At 34.9% G+C, this 18,097-nt stretch overlaps 2 pseudogenes; both read right to left on the bottom strand.

Moving 5' to 3' along the window:
- Positions 1 to 328: 328 nt before the first annotated feature.
- On the bottom strand, positions 329 to 5,386 carry LOC120209969 (annotated as a pseudogene).
- A 10,722-nt stretch (positions 5,387 to 16,108) lies between these two features.
- LOC120209968 lies at positions 16,109 to 17,824 on the bottom strand (annotated as a pseudogene).
- Between the last annotated feature and the right edge of the window lie 273 nt (positions 17,825 to 18,097).

Raw genomic sequence — 18,097 nt, 5'->3', positions numbered from 1 at the left:
CTTTGTCACCAATTTAAAAATTAAGAGGGAATGATTCATAATGTTATCAATTCGTTTGATTTTAGTCACTCAGCCTTAACTCCCGTTCTATTTTGTCCCTCAACATGTTGGAGAATTAAACAAAAGGGTCTTAGACAAAAGAGGGTTAATAAAAATTAATAATTGGGACTAAAATCGAACGGATCGATAGCATTAGGACTATTTCCCCTTATTTTAAATCGGTGACTAACGTCAGTAGACCCTAAACATAGGGGACTATCCGCATAGTTTACCCTTGATTTTATGATCAGGAACCAATTAGTGCAATAATTATGACACTGATCCCTAATTAACCAACATCGTTTTCCACGATGAATCTCACGGCTTTGGATTTATCAGTTGTGGAATCATCGTCGGGGCTATCAGCCATCATCTATTTCCCTCTTCTTCTTCGTATTTTCCGGCGCCGGTGCAGGCCGGAGAGGTCTGGGATCAAATATCTGCAAAGGCTGAAGAACCTTATCGGTTCGATAAACAGCAACCTGACCGTCGGTGAAAACAGTGGCGGCAATACTGGTGTTGGTCAGCCCCGAGGTTATGTTGACGGAGTTCCCTCGGTGGTGACATTGAGGGGGAACTCGCCGTCGCCGCTGTCCCCGGCTTGCGTTCTCACCGGGTTACTGATGGTCTGAAACTGGGAAGTCGGGATTATATGAAACTGGACCAGCTCACTTTTTGTTCATCGGAGAGGGAGTTCAAAGTTCCGTATTTCAAGGCAGAGAAAGCATCGTTGGAGGGCGCAAAAATGGTGACGCCGTTGTTACTGTCCTTCAGCTGTCGGGAAGTTGGTTAGAGACTCGGGTCGATTTCATGAGTCCAATGAAGACGGTGAGCTGACCGGCTTTTTCAAGGATTTTGGTGACGTTTATCGTCGGAGGAAGAGGCGCCGGAGCTAATGCAGGCGCATTGATGAAGCTTGCGCTAAGGTTAATGTCAATATCGAACAATAATAAGGAAGAAGAAGATAAGCTTCATTATCATCTAGGTTAGAAGAAAAATGTTTACTTTATAACAAGATCATGCATGGGAGGGTATTTATTAAGGGAGATAGGAATTCAATTAGGTAAAATGTGCAATTTCCCATTTGATTTCTTCTATTTTCTTGGAAAAGTTGGAGGAAATTGATTACATTGTTTCAGCAACTCGATTGCTTGGGGAAGTAGGAACATCTAATTCACAATACGATAATACAATATGTCCCAGATTTTACATGTATAATATTAGGGTAAATCACACAATGGTCCCTCGACTATATGGTACCCTAAACTCGTCTTATTCTTAATTAACGGTTGTCTAAGCTGGACGTTAACCTAATGGTTGAGATATGATAGTCGTTTGAGATTATGATCATATTTATCATATCACAGTCAGAATGTTAAAGTTCAGCTCAGACTACCGTCATTTTTCTAATAGAAAAGGATGCGGTTAGAACATAATGAATAATCGGGTGACTATTTGTAAGCCGAGCTACTCAACAAAACAACACTCTATAGTCGGATGACCATTTTGTAACTTTATAGTCGAGGGACTTAATAAAACATTACCCTATATCGAGAGACTATTTGATACTTTACTATGATATTAATATATAACCATATTATACTAATATTAATAAAATTTTTTATCATTTACTCTATTCCATGAAATTAAATTTACCTAATAAATAAACACATGTATCAAATGAAAGGAATGCACATTTATCAATTAAAAATATGTGGACGGTTGCTTTAATTTTTACGGATATTTTGAGCAAAAATATTTTGATCTTGATTGCCGCATTGTACCTTCATAAAACAAGCAAAAAAAGGGATCGCTGAAAATTTTGATGGAAAATGGTGTAAGGGACAATATCTACAAATAAGACCTAAAATAATAAAAGAAATAGAGGCAAAAAAAAGTAAAGCACTGATTAATTAATTTATTTATAATTGTACATATTAATTTATCTATTTCTTTTTATAGAAAATTATGTCAAGCGTCCCCAGGGTATATAGTACACTCTGAACTAGTTTTCACTAATTTAAATAATTGGAATATGAATAGTCATCTGACTATAGCGTAATGTTTTATTAAGTCACTTAATTTAATGAAAAACATCCGAAATTAATATGGATAAAGTACATGAATGGTCCTCCAACTATGGCATAATATTTTATTAAGTCACTTAATTATTAAAAATTACAAAATGGTCACCTGACTATGGTATGATTAATCTAATTCCAGAATCTCAAATGACTATCATATACTAGTATCATGTTAACGTCAGATTAGACAAACACAAATTTTTAAACGAAAAAGGATGAATTTAGAATATAATGAATAGTCAAATGACAAATTTGTAACTTTTAATAGTTGAAGAACTTAACATAGCAACATTCTATAGTTAAAAGATTATTTTATAACTTTTAGTAATCGAATGATTTAATAAATAATGTCATATCGTCGAGGGATTATCTGTATACTTTACTCTTTTAATATTTAACACCCATTGTAATTCTTCTTTATTTCGTCTCCTCGAGATAAGACAAAGGATATAAAGTATAATATGATTCTCTCCGCTCTAGAAAAGTGAGAACTAAGGGATGAAGGTTCCTTTTTTATTGTATTCCTATATATTTCCTTATGAAAGCTTTACCTATGATTATCATCATACATTTCCTCTAAATTTAGGGCAAACTACGAATTTATTACATAAACTATCAGTTTTGGTCTGTCTTAATATCTAAATATTTTTTTTTTTTCAAAACCATACCTAATTTTAGTTTTTGTTTCATTTTAATACCACAATGTTAAAAACTTAACGCTTTTATTGCCTAAAATATCTGTCATAACCATTTTTTTAATCAATTAAATATTATTTTAAAAACGATTACGACTTTATTTTGGAAAAATTGGGTGATTTTGAATTGATTTGAATAAAATTGAAAAGAGTCGCCATCGACCTTTGGGTTAGGTAGGTCGAATACCTAAAAACGTCTTTTAAAATAATTTTAAGAAAAATCATTTTTTTTAAGACAAGATTCAGTCTGCGTTACCAAAGATTCATTTAAACGGATTCGGGAGTCGGTTACGTACGGGGAAGGGTAAACCCCCCAACGCCCAAAATTGGTACTGTGTAGCTTACACATCGTCGTAAATGGTGGAAATTATAAATCGATATAAAGTTATATATGATCTATTTATCGAACATTGATTAATTTGCTTCGAATTAAATAATTAGAAAAAAAAATTCTTTAACTCGAAAAGAAATATCAAAATTAATAATCCTCCGTCGGGAAAACTAACTCGAATATTTCTTATCAGTTAAAGAATATTCCCTACTCATTAATATTTAAAAAACGTGAATCGAATATAAAATGAAAATTTAAAATTTACATTCACAAAATAAAGTGAGCGTCACTTAAAATACCACACATTGCACCATTTTAATAAATTAATTAGTAAATATACTCGACTTGTTGCAAGTTCCTAGTCGTTAAAATGCCGTATCGGATCGTACCACTTCGACCAAGTGATACTTTCCACGCCCATTCTACCATACGTGTTCTTGAAAATAATCGAATATTTCTTACATAGATAAAAATATAATGAAAATAAATGTAATTGGAAATACAAAATAAAATATTTACATTAAATGAAACTAAAACATTATTTACATAATACAAATAACCGAATAACAAGTACAATAAAATCATACATAAATGAATAAAATAAAATATTCACAATGTCAGGGATAAATTCGAACATTAACAAAATACCTAACATATAAAATCAAGGACTAAAATGAAACTATTACAAACATTGGGACCAAAGTCAAGTATCCACAAAAATGACATAATATACATTAGTAGGACTAAATATAAACAAGGAAACATAGATGCCCAAAACAAAAGAAAATAAAATAGACATTAAACCAAATATATTAAAAAAAACAGAAAATGACTAAAATAAAAGCAATTAGAACTTGAAGCCAAAAATTCAAAATTCAAAGTTATATTCAGTGATTAAAATAAAATAATTACACAATACAGATCAGATTCCAACATTCACGAAAGTAGTAATATAAAGAGTAAGGACTAAAATGAAATAAACAGAAAACATAAAAGATCACAAAGTAATTAAACCAAACATCAAACATTGACTAAAATAGAATATATACGAATATGGTGACCAAATTCAAATAACAGTAAAGATAAAATGCATGGGATCAGTGATTAAATTGAAATATTTTGAAAATATTAAATCCAGAATCAAATATAGACAAATATGATATAAAACATGAACAGTGACTAATATATAACATTTGCAAATTTCATGACCAATCCGAATATCAAGGAAAATGCACAATAAACTGAAACAGTGACTAAAACGAAATAAATAAATATCACAACCAATTATAATATCACAACATAATATACAAATTAATGACTGAAATGCAATTATTAAAAACTAAAAGGCTCGAAATAAAACAATAATAATTTCATTAAATGACTTAAATAAAGCATTACAAAGGAGAAGGGACCTAAAGTGTAGTTACCCCATGCTTACAAAACACGGGTGCCCAGACCCTTGAAACGACGGCGTTTTGGTTGGGGAATATAAGCCCAAAACGGGCTTTCTTTGCTTCCCCTCTCTCATTTGGTTTTGATTCAGAAAACAGAGGGAGAGAGAGAGAGTTTCAGAACTCTCTCAACTCCCACATAAGAGAAAAGAAATAACGCCGTCGACGGTGGAGCTCACGGCGGCGGCGGCGGCGGCGCACGGCGGCCGGAGATGCCCAACAACCCTCAAAAGAAACATCTCAACCCCCACTACTCAAAACCCCACTCCACTTTGCCTAAACACTACCCCAGTCTCCTAAATCTAACGATTTACCTCTCGAAACAACAAGCCACGGTGACCTTTGAACTCCTTGCATGCCTTCGCCGAACCTCCCTCCTCGGTAAGCTTTTTTCTTCTCCCTTTTTCTCTCTGTTTTCTTTATATCTCTGCAAAACCCGAATGGTTCCCTTCTGTCATTGCATGTATCTTTTTTTTATGGTCCTTGGCTGAGAATTATCATCTCTATTTGATAGGAATGATGTTCCTAGGCTCGGGTTAGTACCAAAAGCCGAATATTTAGGGATTTAGGACTTTTTTAATGGGTTTTCAGATTTGGTGAGATTTGAACTGTAGATGATATATATATATTTTTTGATTGGTTTTGCTGTTCTTCACTGTTGATAAATTGATGGAGGGACCTTCGGTCACTGTGGATGCAGGCAGCCGGCGTCAGAGGCTGTCGGCGAGGGGATGCTCGGCTTGAGCGGCGGCTAGAGATGAGAAGTTGAAGGCGGCGGCTGAGCATTTAGGGGATTAGGGTTGAAACCCTAAATATCTCCTGATCTGGACCATTGATTTAGGTCCAGATCCAACGGCTGGTGAGAGGGGCAGCTGAAGCTTGAGAGGAAACCCTAGTCGGGTTATCATATGGGCTCGGGTTTGGGCCTTGGGATTGGCCTGCACAAAATATGTATTTGTATTAATAATAATAATAATACAAATAATAATATAACGATAATAATAATAATAATAAAATAATGATAAAAAAAACCCGGACAAAAACGGGTGTCTACAGCTGCCCCTCTTTGCACATTCTTGTGTTAATCAAGAATAGGGCAAAGACGACAAGACATCACGTTTTTGTCAGGTTCTCTTTCTTTTGACCTAAAAATTGGATACTTGTTTGTTGGTGGGGGGCGACACTGCTCATACGTGATGAAGAGTTCGGGTCGTCTAAGGGTGACACAATTCCTACGTGATAAAGAAATCTGGTCGAGGGATGACACTACTCATACATGATGAAGAGTTCTTGGCCATCTCAAGGTGATAACACGGTTCCTACGTGATGAGGACTACTGGTTATCTAAGGGTGACACAGCTCCTACGTGATGAGGAGGTCTGGTCGAGGGATGACACGGTTCCTACGTGATGAGGACGGCTGGCCATCTTTAGGAGTGGTGATAACTCGGTTCCTACGTGATGAGGACGGCTGATTATCTAAGGGTGACCCGGCTCCTACGTGATGAGGAGGTCTGGTTGAGGAATGACACGGTTCCTATGTGACGAGGACGGCTGGCCATCTTTAGGAGTTATGATTTCAGGAGAAACCGATTCAAAGATTTGTTTCAAAGAAACAGACTCAAGATTTGTTTCAAGAAAAACAAGCTCAAAGATAATGTGTTTCAAAAGCAACTGTCTCGAAGAGACAAATTCGTTTCAAATGAAACAACTCAAAAGATGACGTTTAAAGGGAATTGTCTCAAGCGAGATAAAATTTGTTTTTAAGGGAAACGTTCTCAAATATCAGTGTTTCATGGGAAACTGTCTCAAATGAGACAAAATTCATTTCAAGGGAAACGATCTCAAAGATGTTTGTTTTGTTTCAAGGGAAACAAATTCAAAGATGGTAAATTTTGTTTTCCAAATAAACAAACTCAAAGATTTTTCTCAAAGAAACTGTCTCGAGAGAAATAAAATTTTGTTTCCAAAGAAAGAGATTCAATGATTTTTTTAAAGACATTGTCATAAGAGACAAAACTTTGTTTTTCAGAAAATTGTATCTTAGTGAGACAAAATTTTGTTTCCAAAGAAACAGACTCAGATTTATCTTCAAAAGAAACTGTTTTAAGGGATAAAACCTTGTTTCCAGAGAAACAAACTCAAAGATGATCTTGTTTTAAGAGAAAATGTTTTAAGAGACAAAATTCGTTTCAAGGGAAACGACTCAAAGATGACATTGAAAGGAAACTGTCTCATGCGAGATAAAATTTGTTTTAATAGAAACGATCTCTAAGGTGGGTATTTTCAAAAGAAGTTGTCTCGAGAGACAAAATTTTGTTTCAAAGGAAACAAACTCAATGATTTTTTTCTCAAAAGAAATTGCCTTTAAGAGATAAAATTTTGTTTCAAAAGAAACAGACTCAAAGATGGATTACATCTTAAGTAAGACCAAATTTGTTTCAGATGAAACAATCTCAAAAGTTAGTTTTTCATTAGAAACTGTCTCAAGAGAGATAACATATGTTTTTAAAGAAATAGACTCAAAGATGATTTTGTTAAGAGAAACAAACTCAAAGATTTTCACAATGAACATATTCAAAGATTTACTTCAAGAGAAACTGTCTCAAGAGAGATAACATAATTCATTTTAAGAGAAACAGATTCAAAGATTTTTTTTCAAAAGAAAATATCTTAAGAGAGACAAAATTTTGTTTCCAAAGAAACAGACTCAAAGATTTTTGTTTCAAAAGAAATTATCTTAAGAGAGACAAAATTTTGTTTCCAAAGAAACAGGCTCAAAGATTTTTGTTTCAAAAGAAACAATCTCAAAGATTTTTTTTTTCACAAAATTGTCTCAAGAGAGACAAAACTTTGTTTCAGACTCAAAGATTTTTCACAAAATTGTCTTAAGAGAGACAAAACTTTGTTTCAAAAGAAATAGACTCAAAGATATTTGTTTCAAAAGAAACAATCTCAAAGATTTTTTTTTCTTCACAAAATTGTCTCAAGAGAGACAAAACTTTGTTTCAGACTCAAAGATTTTTCACAAAACTGTCTTAAGAGAGACAAAACTTTGTTTCAAAAGAAATAGACTCAAAGATATTTGTTTCAAAAGAAACAACTCAAAGATTTTTATTCAAAAGGAACAGACTCAAAGATTTATCTCAAGAGAAACTGTCTCAAGAGAGACACAATTTATTTTAAGAGAAAAAGATTCAAAGATTGTCGATTTTGTTTCTAGGGAAACAATCTCAAAGGTGTTTTCAAAAGTGTTTATTTTGTTTCAAATGAAACAATTTCAGGATTTGTTTAAAGGGGAAACTGTCTCGTGCGAGACAAATCAGCTTTGAAAATATCAAGTGATATTAATTTTGCTTTAAGTACAACAACCTTGAAATTTGTATTATGAGAGAAAATGATGTCTCAAGCGAGACAAAATTTGCTTTGATATAGTCTCAAATGAGACAAAATTTGTTTTTAGAGAAATTGTCTCAAGCGAGACAAAGTTTGTTTTTGAGAAAACGATCTCAAGTGAGATCAACTTTGTTTAATGTGAAACAAATTCGAAATTTGGATCTCAAAGGGAAAAGGTCTCAAGCGAGACGAAATTTGTTTTGAAAGAAACAACAATCTAAGGTGAGATTAATTTTGTTTTAAGTGAATCAAATTCAAAATTTGTATCTCAAAGGAAAAATGTCTCAAACGAGATGCAATTTGTTTTAAAATTCTCAAAATTTGTGGAAAAATGTCTCAAGCGAGACGAAATTTGTTTTGAAATAAATATGATCTCAAATGAGATCAACTTTGTTTAATGTGAAACAAATTCAAATTTTGTATCTTAAAGGAAAAATGTCTCAAATGAGACGAAATTTGTTTTGAAAGAAATTGTCTCAAGCGAGACAAAATTTGTTTTTAGAAAAATCTCAAAATTTGTGGAAAAATGTCTCATATGAGACTGAATTTTACTTCAATAAAAAAAACCTCAAAGGTGATAGATAGTCTTCTTGTTCCTGTATGTTGAGGAAATGTCTTGATTGTTGACTTCAAAAAGTCAAATCATTGCTTCTTCAAGTTAGAGATATCTGGTCATTTCTGAGCTTTGATTTCCTGAGAGATCAAAATGATGTATTTTTGACTGACTATCTTGGATGTTATGATGGATGTCAAGATGAAATTTATTTGATTTTTTATTGAATTTGTCCTCAAGTGATGAGATAAATGTCTTTAATGCACATGATGATAAATGTTTGATACAACGATGCAAACTCATGTAATATGTATATATGTGTTGATGTATGTATGCATTGATATATGCTTTCTCGATTTGGAAGGAGAATAGTTACGGGAGCATTCTTCACTCTATCTTTGATTTATTTTGTCTTTATTTCCACCAGGTGTACTCTTGCAAACCTCAAACTGAGACAATTTATTTTCCTTGCCCCATCAAAATTTCCCCAAAAACTTGTCTTTTCTTGCCCCAGCTTCAATCTTGAGCTTCAGAGGGATCTTCGTTGAATTCCAATATATGCCTCCAGAGAGATTATCTTGTTTGAAAAACGTTTTTCTTCTTCTTGTATTTTCAAAAGTATGAAAATATCTATCAAAAGAGTTTTAAAAATGTTTAATCAAAGATTTTGAAAATATTACCCCTTTCAAGGTTTCACAATTGACAAATCCTAAAACAAGAGTTCATTGTATATCAAAGAATTAATTACACTGTTAATTCTTCAATAAATTATAGCTATTTGACAAATGTCAAGATCAATGCTATCTTTGAGGAATGGTTTAAGTGACAAGAGGATAAAATGTCTCAAGTGGTTATTTTTGGTCAAAAGCATGGTATTCTCATTTATTTGATGTTCTCTGATCTGATGAAGTAGCTTCTGTACTCAGTTATTGGAAGGGTTCTCTGACTCCCAACTCTCATGTTCTCATTCATGTTGTGTGATGCCTCATCAAGGGATTTGTGCAATCGTCTCATATGTAATAATCTTCATATTCAAGCCGCCCTTTCAGGTTTTCAACTCGAATCCTCCTTTGGTTTCAAAACGTTACTCAGAATTTTACGTCTTGAACCCCCCTTTGTTATTCTTCTCTATCATGCATTAAAGATTTTAGAAAACTTTTATAAGTAAAATATTAATCCTGATAGGCGGGATGAAATATGAGGATAGTCTCTTCCGCTTAGAAATCCATGTATGATTAGAAGGGACTTGTAAGGCACGTAATGTAGGTAATGGTTTAGGGTTATGAAAGAAAGGGATAAAAGGCCCAAATATGTGCTTTAAGGGTCTTTGAACCAAGGATCAATTAACCCTGATGCCTTCGATCTTATTTTGCTCAATTTGAATCTACTCGCATGTCTTTCTCTTGATGTTTTATGATCTTCGAGTCAAGTGATTCTAGAGTGATTGTGTTTGATTAATCTCACGGTTTGAAGCTCAATGCGTCATTTGAGTCAGGAGACTCTTTGTCTGTGTTCTTTGTCCTCTTTTTGTTCTTTGCTTTTTCTTTTCTTTTTCTCTTTGTTTTGATTCTATCTTCGCACTTGGCATTTAGTTCACTTTCGGTATATCATCTGAATCGATGTCTTCACTCATGTGAGCAAACTTCCTCCACCTTGCCCCCCAATATGGAGGGTGATCCTTGATTAGGGTTGAATCAGAAGAAAATATCATTCAGGCTCAAATGGGGACACAAGTGATATATTTTCTCCTTTTGTGAAGGGATAAAGAAAGAAAGCCGTTCATCATCTCATACACAGAAGTCCTTGCAGAAGAGGTATCCCCAGAGGGATATATTTTCAGGATTAATTTTTATTTAAATGAAAACAATGTAATTAATGCATGATAGAATTATTTTGAATTATTTTTCTTTTTCTCTACTTCTTGCTCTCAACATATCTCAATTGCTCAGGCTCGTCCTCAGAAGATCGCTTCAAGATATCCCACATTGTTTCTTCTCGTAGGAAATTTCATGTTCAAGTGAACATCTTGTACTCAATGTCTGTAGGTTTTATTGGTAGAAAATGTTGGTTTTACGTCTAAGAAGACGATGGTGACTTTATTGGCTCAAAGAAAGGTATGGGTATGACTTCTGTGTCTTAAAAAAATAAATACAGTGTTTCAAGGTGGAAAGAATGTTTCAAGGTCTCAAAGAGAGGGAATGTTTCAAGGTCGAAAAGAATATTTCAAGGTCTCAAAGAGATAGAATGTCAAAAATTAGTTATTTGGTAGTGACCAGGAATTATTTCGGGTAAAAATCGAGAGATTTTATTTTAGGGTTTTAGACAGGATAAAATAGGTCTAATCTTGCCATATGTAAAAAATCTATAATTCTTGAAGAATTAAAAGAATATGTAATTCATTCGATATTCAAAGAACTAAAGATTAAAATTTGTTCAATTATTTAACCTTAGAAGGTAGCATCATTTCAGTCATCAAAGATTAAAAATATTTAAGCAAATATTGAAGAAAGAACAAAAACGAGTTCAAACAAAACAATCTCTATGGATGCAAGTGGTTGATGCAATGACTTCTCTGGCTTAGTATTAGGATACCCCTGAATAAATCATATTATGGATTTTGTGCTTTAGTGTCTTGCAGTTCTCAGTGGAATGTCTGGAGCTTCTTAGGTGGAAATTGTGCACTGGATCAACATCGTAGACCTCAGGGAACGATGACTCTTTTCTCGAACCATCCTGGAAGACTCAATCGAACAAGCTTCTATCGTGTTGATTTCAGCTTCTTGTTTATATTCTCAATATGGTCACGTGATCAGGATTACTTCCACTGACTTCTCCACAAATTGATCTCATGTTTTATGAATGATGCATATGAAAATGCTTAAAAATAAAATATATGCAAAATAAAAAGATGCAAATGCAGATGGAAAAATGTTGACCCCAACGATGAATATCATAGAATAGTCTTCACCAGAAATAAAAGTTTTCACATTACAAGACAATCCAATTTACAAATATGTCTTCGCTTAGATGGTGAGCCTGGAATGGATCACTGCTTCATCTCGGATCTTCGTCCTCAATAATGATGCCCCTCAAGCGCTCTGTAATCTGACTCCGTTAATGCCTCGGTGGTAGTGAGGTCGGTGTGTCGCTCTTTGATAACTAGCGATGAAATGATTGTAGATAAGACTCCACTGCTAGATTACTCCTTGAATCAGTGGATCATCATCTCAGTATCGAATGATGCACGATCTTCGAGCTCACTGCTTCATCTCGGATCTTTGTACTTGGAACCGATGCCCCTCAATGCTCTGTAAACTAACTCCATTAATACCTCGGCTATGCTGAAGTTTGTGCTTCACTCCCTGATGGTTAACGATGGTTAATGATGCACGATCTTCGAGAAAATCTCATTCTTGTACTCTGGACTTCTTTTTAGCCCTCGATGCATGTCTGTGTATGCGATCGCTCGATTGAAAACTTTTATCTCTTCTTGTGAAAATTTTCTCTCGAATATCCCCTTACGGATCAACACTTTTGCATTATGATGATGCAATGCAATGCAATGCAAATGACAAAATGACACAAACAAAAGAGAAGAAATAAGTTAGTATACACAAACAAAAGAGAAAAATAAGTTAGTACATGTAAAATAATTGATACAAATAAAAAATGTAATTCAGAGATGAATATAACACCTACCCGTCATGATATCTACCCGAACATGCTTTCAATAAATAACATTCCTACCTAGACATGCTATCTACCCAAAATGATTTTTTTCAAGAAATTAATCCTAACCGCATGGTATCTAGTTCGCATGCTTTTATTTAACCTAATTTAAAGCAAAAAGGAAAGGTTCAGAAATGCTCCTCATTTGTGTACACTTAGTTTGGGTACCTAATGACAGACAGAGGTTCGATATAACTATACCTAGGGTGACCGTTCTACGGTTCACTATATGCATGGTTTCGGCTCTAACAGGGAAATGAGACTCGAATTGTCCTTGATGTCGGTGCCCCCTTGGGCTGCCAAACCCTCGATCCTCACCCATTACAGGTTTCTAACGGAATGAGTTCAATTCGAGGGGATTCAATGTCTTATACCCATACGAGGAATAAATCCCTACGAAGGTATAAGATATGTATCCCATGGGTTATTTGCTAAAACTCATACGAAGAATAAATTCTTACGAGAGTAAAGCACTCACCCCGACTAATTTGGATCGAAGCTCGTGTCTAGAGCTTATGTTATGCACATGTATGTGATGTGTGTGAGGAGGAACGTACCTTCCTTTGACTCAAAATGAAAAGAAAAAACTCGACAAAAACTTGGACAGAGCTGAAAGCAAAAAGATAAAATGTTAGTATGATAATTAAAAATGAAGCAATTAAAAACTTCAATAAATGGATCATAAATTAACTAAAAACTAGAAATCATAATTTCCACCAAGATGACAATATGTAAACGACATACAGCCTGACTCTCTAAAAAAAGTTCCCAGTGGAGTCGCCAAGCTGTCATAACCATTTTTTTTAATCAATTAAATATTATTTTAAAAACGATTACGACTTTATTTTGGAAAAATTGGGTGATTTTGAATTGATTTGAATAAAATTGAAAAGAGTCGCCATCGACCTTTGGGTTAGGTAGGTCGAATACCTAAAAACGTCTTTTAAAACAATTTTAAGAAAAATCATTTTTTTTTAAGACAAGATTCAGTCTGCGTTACCAAAGATTCATTTAAACGGATTCGGGAGTCGGTTACGTACGGGGAAGGGTAAACACCCCCCACAACGCCCAAAATTGGTACTGTGTAGCTTACACATCGTCGTAAATGGTGGAAATTATAAATCGAATATAAAGTTAATATATGATCTATTTATCGAACATTGATTAATTTGCTTCGAATTAAATAATTAGAAAAAAAAATTCTTTAACTCGAAAAGAAATATCAAAATTAATAATCCTCCGTCGGGAAAACTAACTCGAATATTTCTTATCAGTTAAAGAATATTCCCTACTCATTAATATTTAAAAAACGTGAATCGAATATAAAATGAAAATTTAAATTTACATTCACATAAAATAAAGTGAGCGTCACTTAAAATACCACACATTGCACCATTTTAATAAATTAATTAGTAAAATATACTCGACTTGTTGCAAGTTCCTATGTCGTTAAAATGCCGTATCGGATCGTACCACTTCGACCAAGTGGTACTTTCCACGCCCATTCTACGCATACGTGTTCTTGAAAATAATCGAATATTTCTTACATAGATAAAAATATAATGAAAATAAATGTAATTGGAAATACAAAATAAAATATTTACATTAAATGAAACTAAAAACATTATTTACATAATACAAATAACCGAATAACAAGTACAATAAAATCATACATAAATGAATAAAATAAAATATTCACAAATGTCAGGGATAAATTCGAACATTAACAAAAATACCTAACATATAAAATCAAGGACTAAAATGAAACTATTACAAACATTGGGACCAAAGTCAAGTATCCACAAAAATGACATAATATACATTAGTAGGACTAAAATATAAACAAGGAAACATAGATGCCCAAAACAAAAGAAAATAAAATAGACATTAAACCAAATATATTAAAAAAACAGAAAATGACTAAAATAAAAGCAATTAGAACTTGAAGCCAAAAATTCAAAAATTCAAAGTTATATTCAGTGATTAAAATAAATAATTACACAATACGAGATCAGATTCCAACATTCACGAAAGTAGTAATATAAAGAGTAAGGACTAAAATGAAATAAACAGAAACATAAAAGATCATAAAGTAATTAAACCAAACATCAAACATTGACTAAAATAGAATATATACGAATATGGTGACCAAATTCAAATAACAGTAAAGATAATAAAATGCATGGGATCAGTGATTAAATTGAAATATTTGAAAATATTAAATCCAGAATCAAATATAGACAAATATGATATAAAACATGAACAGTGACTAATATATAACATTTGCAAATTTCATGACCAAATCCGAATATCAAAGGAAAATGCACAATAAACTGAAACAGTGACTAAAACGAAATAAATATAAATATCACAACCAAATTATAATATCAGCAACATAATATACAAATTAATGACTGAAATGCAATTATTAAAAACTAAAAGGCTCGAAATAAAACAATAATAATTTCATTAAATGACTTAAATAAAGCATTACAAAGGAGAATGGACCTAAAGTGTAGTTACCCCATGCTTGCAAAACACGGGTGCCCAGACCCTTGAAACGGCGGCGTTTTGGTTGGGGAATATAAGCCCAAAACGGGCTTTCTTTGCTTCCCCTCTCTCATTTGGTTTTGATTCAGAAAACAGAGGGAGAGAGAGAGTTTCAGAACTCTCTCAACTCCCACATAAGAGAAAAGAAATAACGTCGTCGACGGTGGCGCTCACGGCGGTGGCGGCGGCGGCGCACGGCGGCCGGAGATGCCCAACAACCCTTAAAAGAAACATCTCAACCCCCACTACTCAAAACCCCACTCCACTTTGCCTAAACACTACCCCAGTCTCCTAAATCTAACGATTTACCTCTCGAAACAACAAGCCACGGTGACCTTTGAACTCCTTGCATGCCTTCGCCGAACCTCCCTCCTCGGTAAGCTTTTTTCTTCTCCCTTTTTCTCTCTGTTTTCTTTATATCTCTGCAAAACCCGAATGGTTCCCTTCTGTCATTGTATGTATCTTTTTTTTATGGTCCTTGGCTGAGAATTATCATCTCTATTTGATAGGAATGATGTTCCTAGGCTCGGGTTAGTACCAAAAGCCGAATATTTAGGGATTTAGGACTTTTTTAATGGGTTTTCAGATTTGGTGAGATTTGAACTGTAGATGATATATATATATATTTTTGATTGGTTTTGCTGTTCTTTACTGTTGATAAATTGATGGAGGGACCTTCGGTCACTGTGGATGCAGGCAGCCGGCGTCAGAGGCTGTCGGCGAGGGGATGCTCGGCTTGAGCGGCGGCTAGAGATGAGAAGTTGAAGGCGGTGGCTGAGCATTTAGGGGATTAGGGTTGAAACCCTAAATATCTCCTGATCTGGATCATTGATTTAGGTTTATATCCAACGGCTGATGAGAGGGGCAGCTGAAGCTTGAGAGGAAACCCTAGTTGGGTTCGGGTTTGGGCCTTGGGATTGGCCTGCACAAAATATGTATTTGTATTAATAATACTAATAATACAAATAATAATATAACAATAATAATAATAATAATAAAATAATGATAAAAAAAACCCGGACAAAAACGGGTGTCTACAATATCAATTTAGTACCTAATATTTTTAAAAAATTCAAATCTTCACGTTAAATTTTGAACACAGATATTAAAATGAAATAAAAACTAAACTTTATGTATGATTTTGGTAAAAATTGAAAGTTTAAATATTAAAACGGATCAAAACTAATAGTTTAGGTACTAAATGCGTAATTTACCCCTAAATTTAAAAGAAAAAATTATTAGAATTTGGTCCTTGTACTTTGTAAAACTAAATAAATCAATTCATTTGTCGATAAACAGTACATATAAATTGTTGATTGTCAGGAGATTTAACAAGATCTCTGACAATAAATGATGATAAAGATAAAGATTAAATGTATTATGATGATTTACAAAAGATAAAACACGTCCATCTATTTCGGTATGATCAACGTTAGCCATATTTTCAAGACGAAGGAGGCTGCTTGTTGCCAAAATAGCCTTAGCATCATATCATGCAAACACCTATCGTACAAGCTTTTGGTGGCCTAGGATGCAGCTTCCAACAACTCTTTATTTGTATGAGAACCCAATAAGCAGTGCCCTTGTATCCTCAAAGCTCCCATGGCAGTGTGATCCTCCTCTCCTTCTTCAGTACCTTCGATTCTTCGCTCTTTTGACCCGCTGCCCAGACCTCGCAGAACTCGATCTCCGAACTCACCGGCATTTGAGATATCTTGTTGTAGTACAACTCCAGAGCCACCCCCACGGTCCTTGCCCTCCTCGATGATCGCATCGTGCCGTGGGGCTCCAGCGTCGGAGATATCACCGCCAGGTTCAACTCCGTTGCTTTGTTTTTTCACGAACCCTTTGGCTTCGTGGTAAATGCTGGGCTTGACACTTACCGGCTGGCCGTCGTGGGCGATGGTTTTGTGGGCGTAGAGAGCTAATAGGATGACTTCGAAGCCGGCGAGGGATTTGCGTAAGGCGATGCGGGTGAGGAAGACTCCAGCTATGATGGGGACGAAATGGAGGACGATGAGTTTGAGTTCGGGGTCGATCGAATGGAAGGTGTCGTAGAGCTAACGACAGAGGTTGCTGTCGCCGGAGATGGTGGGGTCGTGGAGGAGGGAAAAGAAAGGGTGTGAAGAGGAGGAGAGGGTTTGGATGCAGGAATGTGCTTTGGAGTTGGGGTTGGAGGAAGACCTTGAATAATACTAAGAATTAATGAAAAACAAGGCATTTAGTTTTCATTTTTTTATATTATATATTTTTGTTTTTATAAAAAAATATTATTGGTTTAAATGAAAGGAGGTAATTATGGAGTAAAAATAGGATCATTTTGCACTCGAGTTTATATATTGATCCTCGTTATATGTGTATACCAGGTCTAATCATGATTGTCATCTGTATGTATGCAAAGTGGACGAATAAATATGATTGTTTGACAAAAGATTTAGTTCAAGTAAATCTCGTAGACTCGTCAATAGTATTATCAAAGAATTATGATCAACGAGGCAGGGGTATATAAAGCTCAACCAAAGGCCTCGATCAGTGAAAAAATTCAATCGAAAACTTTGATAGGAAGAATTACTACTTATGGATGAATATCTCTGAAGGTGACTAAACTCTCGAGATAACGTTCTCGAACAAATTATTTCACGAGATAATGCTCTCCCAAGATTAATTGCTCAAATAGGGTGAAATCTACAGTGTTGGCCGTAGGTCGCCATGCCATTTGGGCGACCTACTAGGTCATCATGTCTTCCCGGCGAGCTATGAGAGAGATTGCATATGTCATGCACGTTCCAATACGCTGGGCATCCGAGGCCATCTGATCGAGGGCATCCGAGCGAGCTATGCGAGGGCATCCGAGGTCAAGAGGAATCACGCGAGGAGAAGGAGGGAGTGCACGAGGAGCAAGAAGGAGTGCATGGCGACCTACAAGGTCGCCTGGAGTGCATGGCGACCTACAAGGTCTCCCGGAGGGCATGCCGACCTATGCTTGGGGACGTGCATGGCTGGCCACGTAGTAGGTCACCCGTAAGGCATGACGACCTACAGCCAACACTGTAGATTTCACCCTATTTGAGTAACTAATCTTGGGAGAGCATTATCTCGTGAAATAATTTGTTCGAGAACGTTATCTCGAGAGTTTAGCCCTCCGAAGGTATAACAATCGGAGATATAACAATTACTCACAGAGAAGTACCTCTAGCAGTATATAATAAATTGTCCCCCTTAATCGAGAGGTAAGTCATAAAATATCTCATAGGCCGCACCTTGTAAAGA

The sequence above is a fragment of the Hibiscus syriacus genome, unplaced genomic scaffold (genome assembly GCF_006381635.1).
Source record: "Hibiscus syriacus cultivar Baekdansim isolate YM2019G1 unplaced genomic scaffold, ASM638163v2 tig00021103_pilon, whole genome shotgun sequence".
Lineage (NCBI taxonomy): Eukaryota > Viridiplantae > Streptophyta > Magnoliopsida > Malvales > Malvaceae > Hibiscus > Hibiscus syriacus.
Note: the sequence above shows the minus strand (reverse complement) of the source record. Positions and strands in the feature narration are given on the sequence as shown.